Consider the following 12,189-nt stretch of genomic DNA (forward strand, 5'->3'; position numbering starts at 1 on the left):
GCCGCGGGTACTATCAGAGGCTCGGCGCCATCTTTGAGGCTCCACCGTCCGCGTCGCCCGACGCCCGCCGCAGTACGAACCCCTCTCACCGCGTAACGTTCGTGCATGGTTCTTTTTTTTATATTGATGGTGTTAGTCGCTCGAGAATAAGTTACGAATATTAAGCGCAAGTTTTTTTTCAGTGGTTTCACTAAGAAGTTCTTTTTAGAAAAATGAGCTTCATTCCAGCACCAGAGCAGGCCGACTCACGCACTTGCTTTAGAATCGCGCGTTAAGTTGCCTGACAAGCTGATTATGCCTGTTCGCACAAGGAAGGTTTGTATGATATATTTAGCAGGGCCGTCAGCCCCTGTGTAATAGCTTGTTTTTATTCGGCCCTCGCGGCTGCGGGTCTAAAGAATGCGAGCAGTTCTCCGCCCAGTGCGCCTTGACAGCTGGCGTGTGCAGACCCGAGTTGCAGAGTTCTGTGATGGGTGCGTTGAACGTTTAATCTTCGATCCCCGTTGTCTTAACCTTAGGAAGATTGCAGATATGATTCCACACACACACAAAAACATTAAATTAAATTTTTAAATAAATTTGTATTCAGTTCGTTGGGGAGGTCTCCAAATAACAGCTCAAAACAAAATTATAAGGGGTGCGTGTGATATAGCATGAATTTACGATAGTATTTTTATTGTAGGTAAAAAATAAAAACAACGCTGAATATCTACACTAGCATACTCACACAAGCGTATGCGAGGCACACAAGCGTAAAAGGAAATGGCCGGCGTGTCGCCGCGGTGCAAGTACGCAAAATATAACGTATTAAAAAAAAAAGGAAAGCACCATTCCACGGAAAGTAAAACATTTTACTTTTATAATCATCATAATAATACTAACAAATAAATTCAGAACTTGTGCATATATACTGTTCGGCCCTTTTAGAGAAAATGCAGGAATAAAATATCAGCGACATTTTAATGTGCTTTTCTAGGTAATGCGGTCACATAGGTCAGAGCGCTTTTGAATTTCATGCTTACTCGCAATACAATATGACCCGTGCTCATAAAAGTGGTTGCTTGCAGTATTGGCTACAAATAAAAGAGCTTCTCCCGCAGCGCGAGCCCGTTCTGTTGGGAAGCGAGCAAGCGGGACAGTTAAACTCGCCAACAGGTCCAGGGTAGCAGCCAAGAGCCCGCTTTTATGCTTTCGACTACATCTCGAAAATGTTTCTCGAAATGTGAGAGTCACGTGATAATAATGATACAGCGTAAAGTAAGCGAGCGTTCACCTTTGCTTTTTAGCACCGTTGCCTTCATCATTGATGTGCGAAACGAAGTTGTTAGGTCGTCTGGCTCTTCTGCACTTTGGATCAGCCTTCAATCGGTTGTGAAAGACCTGCTTGAGCGAAAAAAAAAAAAAAACAAGCGCAAAACGGTGCATCTGAGCGATGTTGACTGGATCTCGTTGTTCCTCTGCGCGAGCGAAGCTACGATGCTACCCAACATCAAGCTCCCCAAAAATCACAAAATAATAGATGCTCCCGGATGTTACATACAAATATCATGAGCCCTTCATGCCATCGTGGAAAGTGTCATATATTAAGGAAATTTTTAGGAGCCCTGTAAAATATACAACACTAATGCGCGGGTGCTCTTTTAGGGTGCATGAATAGCACAGGAAAGCGCCACGGCTATTCAAACGATGGCTATGATACCGTTAAAAAGAAAAACAACACAATACGAATGTTTGCATCGGTTGTTTTTAATTTTTTTTCGTCGTTGAATACGTAGCGGAACGGAGCAGTCATGTGGTCGCTGCGCGCCACTTTCACACGCTGCAAACGGCCACAGCGCTCTGCCAGTCGCCTCAAAGATGGCGTCGGAAGAAAGGTTGGCACCACGTCCGATAGATGGCGGCCGAATCTGAATAAGGTCCATTACACTATCACAGTCCAAAAACCTTCTTAGTCCTCGACAAAAACCAGTTCTTTCATACTCTAGAAAAAAGGGCGTAAAAGAGCGTATCGGTACACCCTCTGTCCTATATAATACACCCCAAAACTTCAAGAATAGCTACATGCTCCTCAAACAATAAACGCTTTAGCTTGTACTGTTCCTTTGACGAGCTGAGACCTCTGATATTCAGCGTTCCAATAGCAACTGCTTCTGTGAAGTTCCCTGTCTTTCTAATAGTGTTTTATTCTAAACTGTGACAATGCTCAGACTTGCCTGTAGGTATTCTGACTTGCGACTCTATCCGTGACTTTGAAAAGACGCATGGTAACGCTACGGAGGGACAAACCTAAGTCTTGCGAAGTTCGACAGTGTCCAGGATTTTTCGACCATCCGTCCGAGGCGTTCTCGGAGCGTAACGGCCGCGTTTGATGGCTTCCTCTTTCGGCCCTTCTTTCTTGGCTGCGCCGCTCGCAGGGCCCGGATCCCCGTCGAGGCCTCGCTCGCTTGATTGGCTGATCACGTCCATACCATCATCCTCTTCTCGGTTCGGTTCGCCGCCTTCTTGATTTATCTTGTCCCTACGTTCTTCTTCAGCCGCGTCTTGGTTGCCTGGTCAAATGTTGCAGTCGCGACAAGCTCACTCGTACTTGGCTGTGGGTCCTTGTCGGCTTCCAGACTTTCCGCTTTTACCGAAAGCGGCCGTTGAAGTTGGCGTCTGTGCCGACGCTGGAGAGACTTGATTTGAGTCCTCTGCCTCCAACTCGTCCATCGTGTGCTGGCACGTGTGGTCCTCAACCACAGCAGCTATCGCCCTGGAATGGGTCCTCACACAATCTTCGCTCTCGTGCCCAAGGCTGTAACATTCTGAGCAGCGGGGCACCCTGCACTTTCTCTGGATGTGGCCCGTGCGTTTGCACCGCAGGCAAAGCGGGGCGCGCCCCTGTAAGACAACCAGTCTCCAGCGTATTTCCACAGAAGAACTTGAGTTGGTGCGGCATCGCTTCCGCCGTCATTCCTTCCTGAAGAGACATAGTGCAATCCTCGTGGCCGTCTCGATGTTCTCAAATCCTGGGGTACCCCATATCTCCCTTGAAATTTCTGCAACCTTGCCGAACGGCTCCAAAGCTGTCCAAACGGCGTTGTCGGGTACGTGATACGGCACCCAATGAACCCTAATGCGCACCTCTGTGTCGCAGGGATCGATGACAATGACCTTAAGATTCTTTACCATGAGTTCCTTGGCCTCCAGAGTTTGCTTCTTCGCCGCGCCGGACTTGGGTGTCAACATCCTCACATGGTTCATTTCCACTGTTAGAAAAAAAAAAACGATTAAGTATACGGGGCATATCCATGCTAACCTTGTCGCCACAACATGCACCATATTACTGAATTACGTAACATGTACCATAATAGTACGGGACATGTTAGCGGCCACAATAATAGCATGCACGTGTCCCGTACATCACTATGATGGTACAAGTACTGTTTGCTGTTAGCTAAGCGAAGTGTGCCATTATGTTCAAAAACAGCACACATGTTGGAAGCGATGTCTGCACATGTTACATTTCTTACAAGTGACTGCACACTCATCGTTTTGTACAATATACTCCTCCAAAAATAGTGTGATTTCTTTACTGCAATATTAAACTGTGCACTGCCGAACGCTCAGTTTGTACCCACATTTAGCGCAAGGAGTCTGGACAAAATGACCAAGTTCCAGAGCTTGTAGTTATTTGCTTCATACGTTATAAGTGAATTTCGGAAATATTTATATAGCGAAATGGCTGCACACAAATACATGGAGACGAATGGCATGAGCTATACAAGAACGGGCCTTACTTTCGCACTGAAACTTTCTGAAAATCACTTATAATTTTCGAATAAGATGGCAAGTTCTGAAACATTGTCGCCTGCTCTGGAGTGCTAGAGCTACATTTGAGCGGAGGCAGAGCGCTGGGGCTATGCATTGTTTGTTTTTGCGGTTAAAAGCGCTAAATCTTCTTTAGGGGCACACAGTATCATTGAATAGGTGTTGTAAATTCAGTTCGGCAAGATGTACCAATTTGTGAAGGTAGTTGTGCACTCCTATTGTGAATGTAAATATATTCGACAGAGATCTGTCCGGTTAAAAAATAAACAGACTGACCGAAAAAAAAAAAATTAAAGCCCCTTATATTCGACACCGGCCAATGAGGTCATCTCTTCGTTTTGAGGTATTCGAACTTGGTATGGTGAGCGTATTAGAGTGTATTATGTGCTGCATGTATTTAACCGCCTATCAGAATCAACGCTCCTTAGAACACTGAGAAAAAGCAAAACAAAAAACTTAGGAATGCGTTACGGAACCTAGAGGAATGAAATCCAATTTTAAAGTGTTTTGTTTGTTCGTTTTTGTTTTCTTCCCCCCCCCCCCCTTTAAAAAAAACAAACAAAAAAATATTGCGGTTGCATTATGTCTAAGCTGTTTGGTGTGTGTATCTTTTCGGTTTAGGTTAATATGCACTGAGGCTTCAGAGAACGGGTGTGTTACAGAACGTAAATTGCTTTCAATTAATCTACTTTGTTATGTAATCTGTCTGATTTTATCGCCTGCCGAGCCAGGTACACAAGCCCTCGAGGCTTATTCCGGCTCGCTATTGTATTTTGTAAAATGTTCATTCTGTCAATAAAGCTATGTTCTATGTTCTATGGGCTACAAAACCAGATGCCGAAGGAGAGAAAGTCTTATCTTTGCTATGTCGCTTTATCTTGCTGCCTGGTTCAAAATTAGCAGCAGCATATAGTCAGGGTGATGAGAAGTCATTAGTCTTAACTCGTCGTTCCTTCACTCGGAGAAATGACATGACACAGCAGACACAAACACGCAAACCACACGCCGAACGTGGAAAGGAACTTGACTACCCTCGCGCATATGCGTAGTGAGAATATGCAGGCTTGTCTCTTCGGGATTTCTTATGTTCCGTGCAACGAGCAGATTAATTTAATAATGAGGTGCATCGGATGCCACCTCGACATGCAAAGCAGAAAGCAAGACGGACTTCATTACACCCGTAAGCGACCATCGAGACGGGCAAAGTGAGTGAACCTTCGCCGAAAACAGGGAAATTTTAGGCATCCAATGCAAAAGGTAAAAACGTGAAACGCCCATCAGGTCTGCGCTACTTGCGGTCGCCCTCTGTCCGGAGGCTCTATTTCAGAACGTCCATCGACTCCTCGAGATCCTAGCGACTCTGCCCGTAACAACGGCTCAAACTGAGCGCTCGTTCTCTTCACTACGACGGTTGAAAACATACCTGAGAGCGTCCAGTTCGAAAGGGCTGCTCGGACTAGCGTTTTTGAATGTTCACCGCTACATTGAAGTTGAAGCGGAGGACGTCCTGGATATTTTTTTGCCGTTAAACGCAGGCGGCTAGGCGCTTGGCATAAATGAGACAATCAAGAAAGCCTGTAAATTGCTTTCTGAAATAACTAGTCACAGTTACCTTTTCATCCGCGGTGATTTCTAGTCTAAAGCACGCAAGTCTGCTCAGTACACAAGGTGTGCGTGAGCGCAGCGCCACCCGTTGCTCACACTGCAATTGTTTTTACAATTCATTTAATATTCCTTACATCACTGAGATTGTTTTATATTATCACATCTGTTCGTTTTGTTATGTTCACTTTGGTTTGATTGAACTCTGTATTTCAGTGAACATAGTTTATTATACACTGCCTTGAAATTACCATCCTTCACCCCACAAATGTTTCGAAATATAGTTTCTCTAAATACTGTGATCAAGGTGCGCATCCCATCGAATGAACATGGAAATAATTTTGCCTATTTCATTAATTTTAGCATTTTTTACTACAAACATTTTTTTTCTGAAAGCATAGAAGTTGGAGATAGTCCGCGCTCCCCCGTTGCTCCATGCCTCGTGCGAAACGACTTCGTGAGCAGGAGGATTTCAAGGCAAGTCGGCCCTTTCGGTTTCATCATAACTTAAGAAACGTCGAAAGCTACAGCTCTTCATCACCATTACACACGAACAAAGAATTCCATCCGCACCAAGAAGCGTGCTCTCAATACGGCCTATGCATCTGGAGGAACCGTACGAGTGCACCTGATATTATAAAGTTGGAGAGTAATTCACTCGTCTTGATTCGCAAAAAAAAAAGAAAAAGAAATAATGTCGTAAAAAAAAAAAAAGAGAGAATGAGAGACGTGTGGCACACGAGACGGTGATGTAATCTGGCGTACGACGTCAATCGACGTAATCTGACTTGAGATGTCGAGTGATGTTGCGGTGTGTGTTGCGGTATGGGATGCTGCGTTGTGTGGTGTGCCATGGTGATGTGGGATGGGGTGTGACGTAGTGTGTGTTGACATTACCGTTATTATAAAAGAAAAGGAGAACCCGTGAGCGCTATCGCTCTAAAACAGAAAATATTGACTACTGCTTGTGGAAACCAGTCCAAATTACATTGCGCTGTGCTGCCAAGCGACAATCTTGATTATAGTGACTGGAACATAATGAATATCATTGTATGCAGTGAACGCACCCCACATCTGCGAGGAAGCGCTTGGAAGCTGTTGCTTGCACGTATAACTAGAAGGGTGGAGAATAAAAACCGAGATCTTTTAAAGTCGGACTGGTTTTACGACGATAAATTAAATCAAACCTTTCTCTCAAAGTCATTCCGATATACTTTTTTATTTACCGCTCGTCTATCATTGGATCACTTTGCTGCGCATTTGTTTTGTACTGAAATCAAAGAGTTGCCAAGGAAGGGAGATACTCCTCAGCACGAGCAAAAAGCAGTTGGCTTTTGAGCAAATTGGAGCATTCAGCTTTCCTTCTAGCTTCCACTTCGTTCCACAGTTACGTTACGCTCTATGCGCCGAGAAGCTGGGGGAGAGGAGGAGACGTCAGAACGCCGAGCTCTGATTGGAAGGATTAGGGGGTGGACCTAAAGCTAGCGGCCTTTGTCTTCGCTGCACTCGTCGAACGCGTTCGAATGTGAGAGCCATTGACGCCTGAAGCCGGCGTACTGCACTAATTTGAATCAGAGGTCGGTGTTCTGCCGTCCCCGCGCGCTCTCTCTTTCCACTTCTCACCCAGTTTCTCGGCGCATTGTGAACAAGTCAGAACTCCGAAAGAACGAAACCTAAAACTAGAAAAGTAATCTCTTCATGCAATCTAATCAGAACGCGAAACAAAACTAACGAAAACGAAAAAAAGTACTTGTTCAAAGCGTTGAAGCGTTGAAGAAGTTCAAAACGTTTAGCTAACGAAAACAATCGAGCAGTTTTTATTTTAATATGGCGGGGTCTAAATCAATAAATAGCTGTTAATCAAATTGTACTTTTAATTTAGAGTAATTGCTTCGTCCGCATTGTTGTCAGTAATCGGACAAATGAATCAATTCATTGTCTCGTTTGAAAATCTAGTTATTTAGAATCGCTATTTTCTAACGAATGATTTAAATCAACTTAATGTTATTTAAATAAAATACTTCATTATTAATTGATCCTAGATTAATTTTGAAATGGGACGAGTGAAAACGTCCGATGCCTCAAAGTTCATGATCCCTCGTTTTGATAATAGTGGTTGCCTCCGCGCCTCTCGCGCATGCCTGGCGTGTTATGAGGGAAACTCACCCCGTAGAACTTAACTCCCACAAGAGTGAGCAGTTACTCAACGACCGGGGTTCTATTCGACTCGTCCAGAAGTCAGGTTTACATGATTAAACTTATTTTTCGGCGAGGAAAAACACGTCGGATTTTGTGCTCTGGTGCTCCTCGAACGTTAGGTCGAGCGTACATGTATAGCGCAGCTGTTGACGGAAACTTTCAGAACAGACTAAAATTAAAAAAAAAAAAATAAAAATAAAAACACACGAAATTTAGAAAATCCTTATTTTCTGACTCTAGCGGTCACCCTTAACGCAAGCGTGCTATGATATTTGTGCGTAAAAAGCTATCTAAGATAAAAGAAAACAACAGCTGGCTGGTAAACAAGTGCGTTTGTTACTTTTGTAACTAAAAAAAGAGAAAGGAAAAATTCAAGTTGCTAGTTTCCGGGAACAAAACTTTTATGTCGTTTTCCGAGAATGATGTCGAATATACTTTGTGCTCATATATCAAAACGGGTACAAGATTGAACTTTCATAGGCAAATATTTTTGCGGTCAACACTCGAGGGCGGCGACTTTGAAGGCCAAAAACTGCGGTACAGTTCATTGCAACAAAGTCCGCCGAGAGTCAACGTAGGGTCGTTCTTAGTTTGCAAGTGAGCTTAGCTCACCAAAAGACACGCTTTTTAGCCCTATCTCTTAAGCAGAGTTCGGACACTCTTCGAAACGTACGGTTTGGTGCGCCGGGATTTCGATGGTCGCTGACTTGTTTCAATAATTGGCTCAAGACATTGGTTTCTTGAACCAATATTTTTAAGGATTTTGCTCGCGTCCTCAATAAATAAATCCATTTGGTCCTTATCGCTTTCTAAATCTAACGGCCACTGCTGGCAAACACTGAAAAAGTGACACCAGCGGAAAGCGCGGCGGGTTTATTGTTTTGTCAGTAGAACTTGTTCCCTAACAAATACGAGACATCTTATTGTTGTCAATTGATTGACGTGGAGGCTTTGTCCAGAACTCGCCCAGAAGCACCCAAAACTGCGCAACAGAACCGTTTTCTTTTTTTTATCCCCCGCTTTACCTGTTGCAGATTTAGAATAGCAGTTCAAGCCCCTCCCATGATGCTCTCTGCTGGCCGTGATTGGTTTTCCTCGTGCCACCCGCCTTCTCTCCAGCGTTCGCACCGCTAATGTACGTAGAAAGAGTAAAGGGCTCTCGGGGGACGAGCTTGCCGGGTTTTTCTTAACTTGCAACAGACCATAGTCTGCCTGCAGTTATGTCACCCGCTGTGATGTGCGGAATATTGGAATGTTGATTTTGGCATCGCCTAACACAAAATGCGTGTTAGGGCTGGGAACCCCCGGGGAAAGTAGGACATGATGTTAAGAGAATGTGTTACACAGATCCGTAGAGAAAACACTACAAAAGAACACAAAACCTGACCGAGAAAACCGGAGTGTTTTTTTTTTTTTCAGTATAATTTCAAAAATCTATGCACCCTGCACTGCTGTGTTAGAACTGTAAAGGGGACAGAGACCTCATCAGGCATCACGCCTTTAGCCTCTGCCCACCTCCCGGTCAATCCGGAAAGAAAGGAAAGAAAGAAAGAAAGAAAAATGTGATTGAAGGCCACCAAACCTCGGATACATCCGAAAACGAAACCACTCTCATTGTTCATCGCACGCATGTCAACACGATCTCGGGCCAATGGCGTTGGACGGCGTTCCGTCGCGCAGTGATCCCGAGGTGGCCGCACCGGCCGAACTTTTTTGTCATTCGAGCTTCGATCATGCCGGAGTTCTCTACGCTCGAGGACCTGACGCCGTTAGAGGTTGCCACCAGTGTTGCCAGATTGGGCTATATATAGCCAAATTGGGCTACATTTTTTTCTAGTTGGCGACAAAATTTTGTAGTTGGCTATATGGCTATTTTGGGCTATTTCTAAGAATGCGGCGAACTTTTGTCGAACCTCAGGTTCGACGCCGAGCTTTGAGGTTCGGGTGGTTAATGTTCGAACTTTTAATCAGTTTCGAAACAAAAACGTTTCTCTTTTGGCTAGTCGAGAGGAGGGAGAGGAAGGAGAAAGGCTTCAAACTTCTACAAACTTTGGGGTTTTTGCTTTAAGCAGTGAAGCAATGCTTGCAGAGTTCACGCGGTCTTCCTACAGCGCAGTGGAGGAAACCAAACAGATTGCACGTAGACTGAACTCTCCAAATGCTGCTTTGGTGCCCATTGTGAGAATCCTTAGGCACCCAGGTTTGTAAAAATGGGACGTCCGCAGTTTCGCCGCTAAACAATTGACTATACCTTCCAGTCGTTGCTCACCCCAAGAAAGGACAACACAGTCAGAAATAGCGTGAACATGAATGGGTGACACTAATATTTTTCACAAAGAAAAGGAGACGGGCCGAAGGGGTGGGGGGGGATATTAGTAAGGGCCTGAGACATTGGGGTTCTGGTTTGAAGGATCAGTGTTATGACTGTTCTGCTTCTGTATTTTGTTCCTTTACCGTATGATCATATCTCCCGGGATTCACAATAAAGCTGTTTTTGTGTGTTTTGTACTTCTGAGAACCTACGAAGGAAGGGACAGTTTTGTACGGATATTCATCCTTCCGAAGCTTTTTTTCAAAAATTAACAAGTAACATAATGTACACAAAAGGTGGTGCGTATGAGGGTTGAAAGAGAGATTGTAGCATGTACATTGTATGAGCGTGAGAAATTATCAATATAAGGCTTAAAATTCATTGTTTTAGTCTCGGCTATTTTGGGCTATATTTTTTTTTTACGGCTTTGGCTATATTTGGGCTATGCCACCCAGTCGTTTGGCGGTTTTTTGGTGGGACCATCTGGCAACACTGGTTGCCACTCTTCGGCGGACAGCTGACCTGGGCATGATTTCCTATGCCGCCACTCCGACGTGCGATCTGGACAATAGCAGCGCTTCGGAGTCATGTTCGGGTTCCGAGGACGACGAAACGCAGATCTTTTCGGGCGTTTTTCGATTTGCGGTTGGCGCAAGTCATAACCAAACCTACGTTTGGCATAGCAGCAAACCTCTGGTACGTGGTGTCAAACGATGTCGCCACGTTGACTTTCGCCTCGGGAGGACAGGGAAGGCTGGTTCAGACATTTACAACGAGCGCGTTACCTTTACTGCGTCCGTTGCAACCGGAGCGACCGCTCTCCGCCGCGCGCACCTGCAACCACTGCAACAAGCGTAGCGGGTCGTTAGCACGGCGACCGCTTCTACGCCGCCGTCAGCTGTTTCAGCGGCGCCTCTAAAAAGGGGACGCACTACCACTCAATGCCGTAATAGAGTATAGACAGACAGTTTTTTTATAGCCTAAAGCTTTATATTTTTTGTTTTCATGATAGGCTTGCAGGATACAGTGGATGAAAAAAAAAAAACCAGAAAAGGATGCAGTACGCCGTCTTGGACGATCATGACTCTAATACACGACTTTGCCAATTGTACAAATATCGCCACACGCCTTTTCTATGATTATAAAATACGATGTAATCTAAGCACCGATATAGCAACGTAGAAATATGATTTCGTGATCAGATAGACGTTGCGAGCGTTCAGGATTGCTAACACTAATCACTTTTCTCCGGTGATGAATACGCGTGAAAATTCGCATCCTTTATACGTGGCTTGCACATGACGTCATTTCCGTTGCCCTCCAGAAAAGAGGGGAAGGAGGCGCTCCCCTCTTATCAGAATCCTCCTTTGTGCCTCCCGGATAAGCACAGACGTCGCTATTCTCCTCCCAGAAGATTAACCTGTCACTCAAAATTCTTACAAAAGCAGCTTCCTTCTCATCCTTTTACATGGTGTTCAAAAGTATGCGATGTGACGTCAGTGCAAGGAGCGTATACACGACCTAAACTCTCCTACGTCACGCCGCGGTGGTGGCGCGTCGGTCACACTTCCGGTCTGGGGTGGTGGGCAGAAGTCGTGGTGCGAGACATGCATTCCTGCGTTCTTTTGGGAGAAACCAGACCAAAAACCTGCCTTCTCGTCAAAATGCTGCGACGGGGCTGTACCAACAGAGTCTGGAAAGATTTGAAGATCAGTTTTCATGTGTTTCTGCCCCCTCCGTTCGTCCGAGAACGCGCGTAGTAGCGGTGACAAGGGCAAAGCAGACGCTGTCGATTTCGAACTACAATGGACCTTTTCCAAATACCGACGGCACCAGGCGGTGGCTGCACGAACTAAAAATCGAGGAAGTGACCTACCTGCGCTACCAATCGATAACGGGAGCTACGCTACCAGTTGCTACGCTCTCTGAGCTGCGTCGCGTGCCCAACGCGACTTTAAAGAGGGAAATCCGTAGCGTCCCCCCAAACGTCGTGTTTTTGTTTTCGTCCACTTTCTTTTTTCGTGTAACACAATTATATATATGCTGCAATTACGTGTTCTACTCGTCGATCTACAGTCTCATTCCAAATTTCCTCGATTTTTCGTGCCGACTTCCACCGCTTGGCGTCGGGTGCTCGCGTGTGCGCAGAACGCTTCTCGGAAAAGGTCCATTGCTTGTGCGGGCAACACTTTGTGCTCGCCAGATGTAGTTGTTGTGTTCCAACATGATCGAGAGAAAACCGCCAAGTTGTCCGGACCACCGGCGGG

The sequence above is a fragment of the Ixodes scapularis genome, unplaced genomic scaffold, assembly GCF_016920785.2.
Source record: "Ixodes scapularis isolate PalLabHiFi unplaced genomic scaffold, ASM1692078v2 PGA_scaffold5__190_contigs__length_132052651, whole genome shotgun sequence".
Classification (NCBI taxonomy): Eukaryota; Metazoa; Arthropoda; class Arachnida; order Ixodida; family Ixodidae; genus Ixodes; species Ixodes scapularis.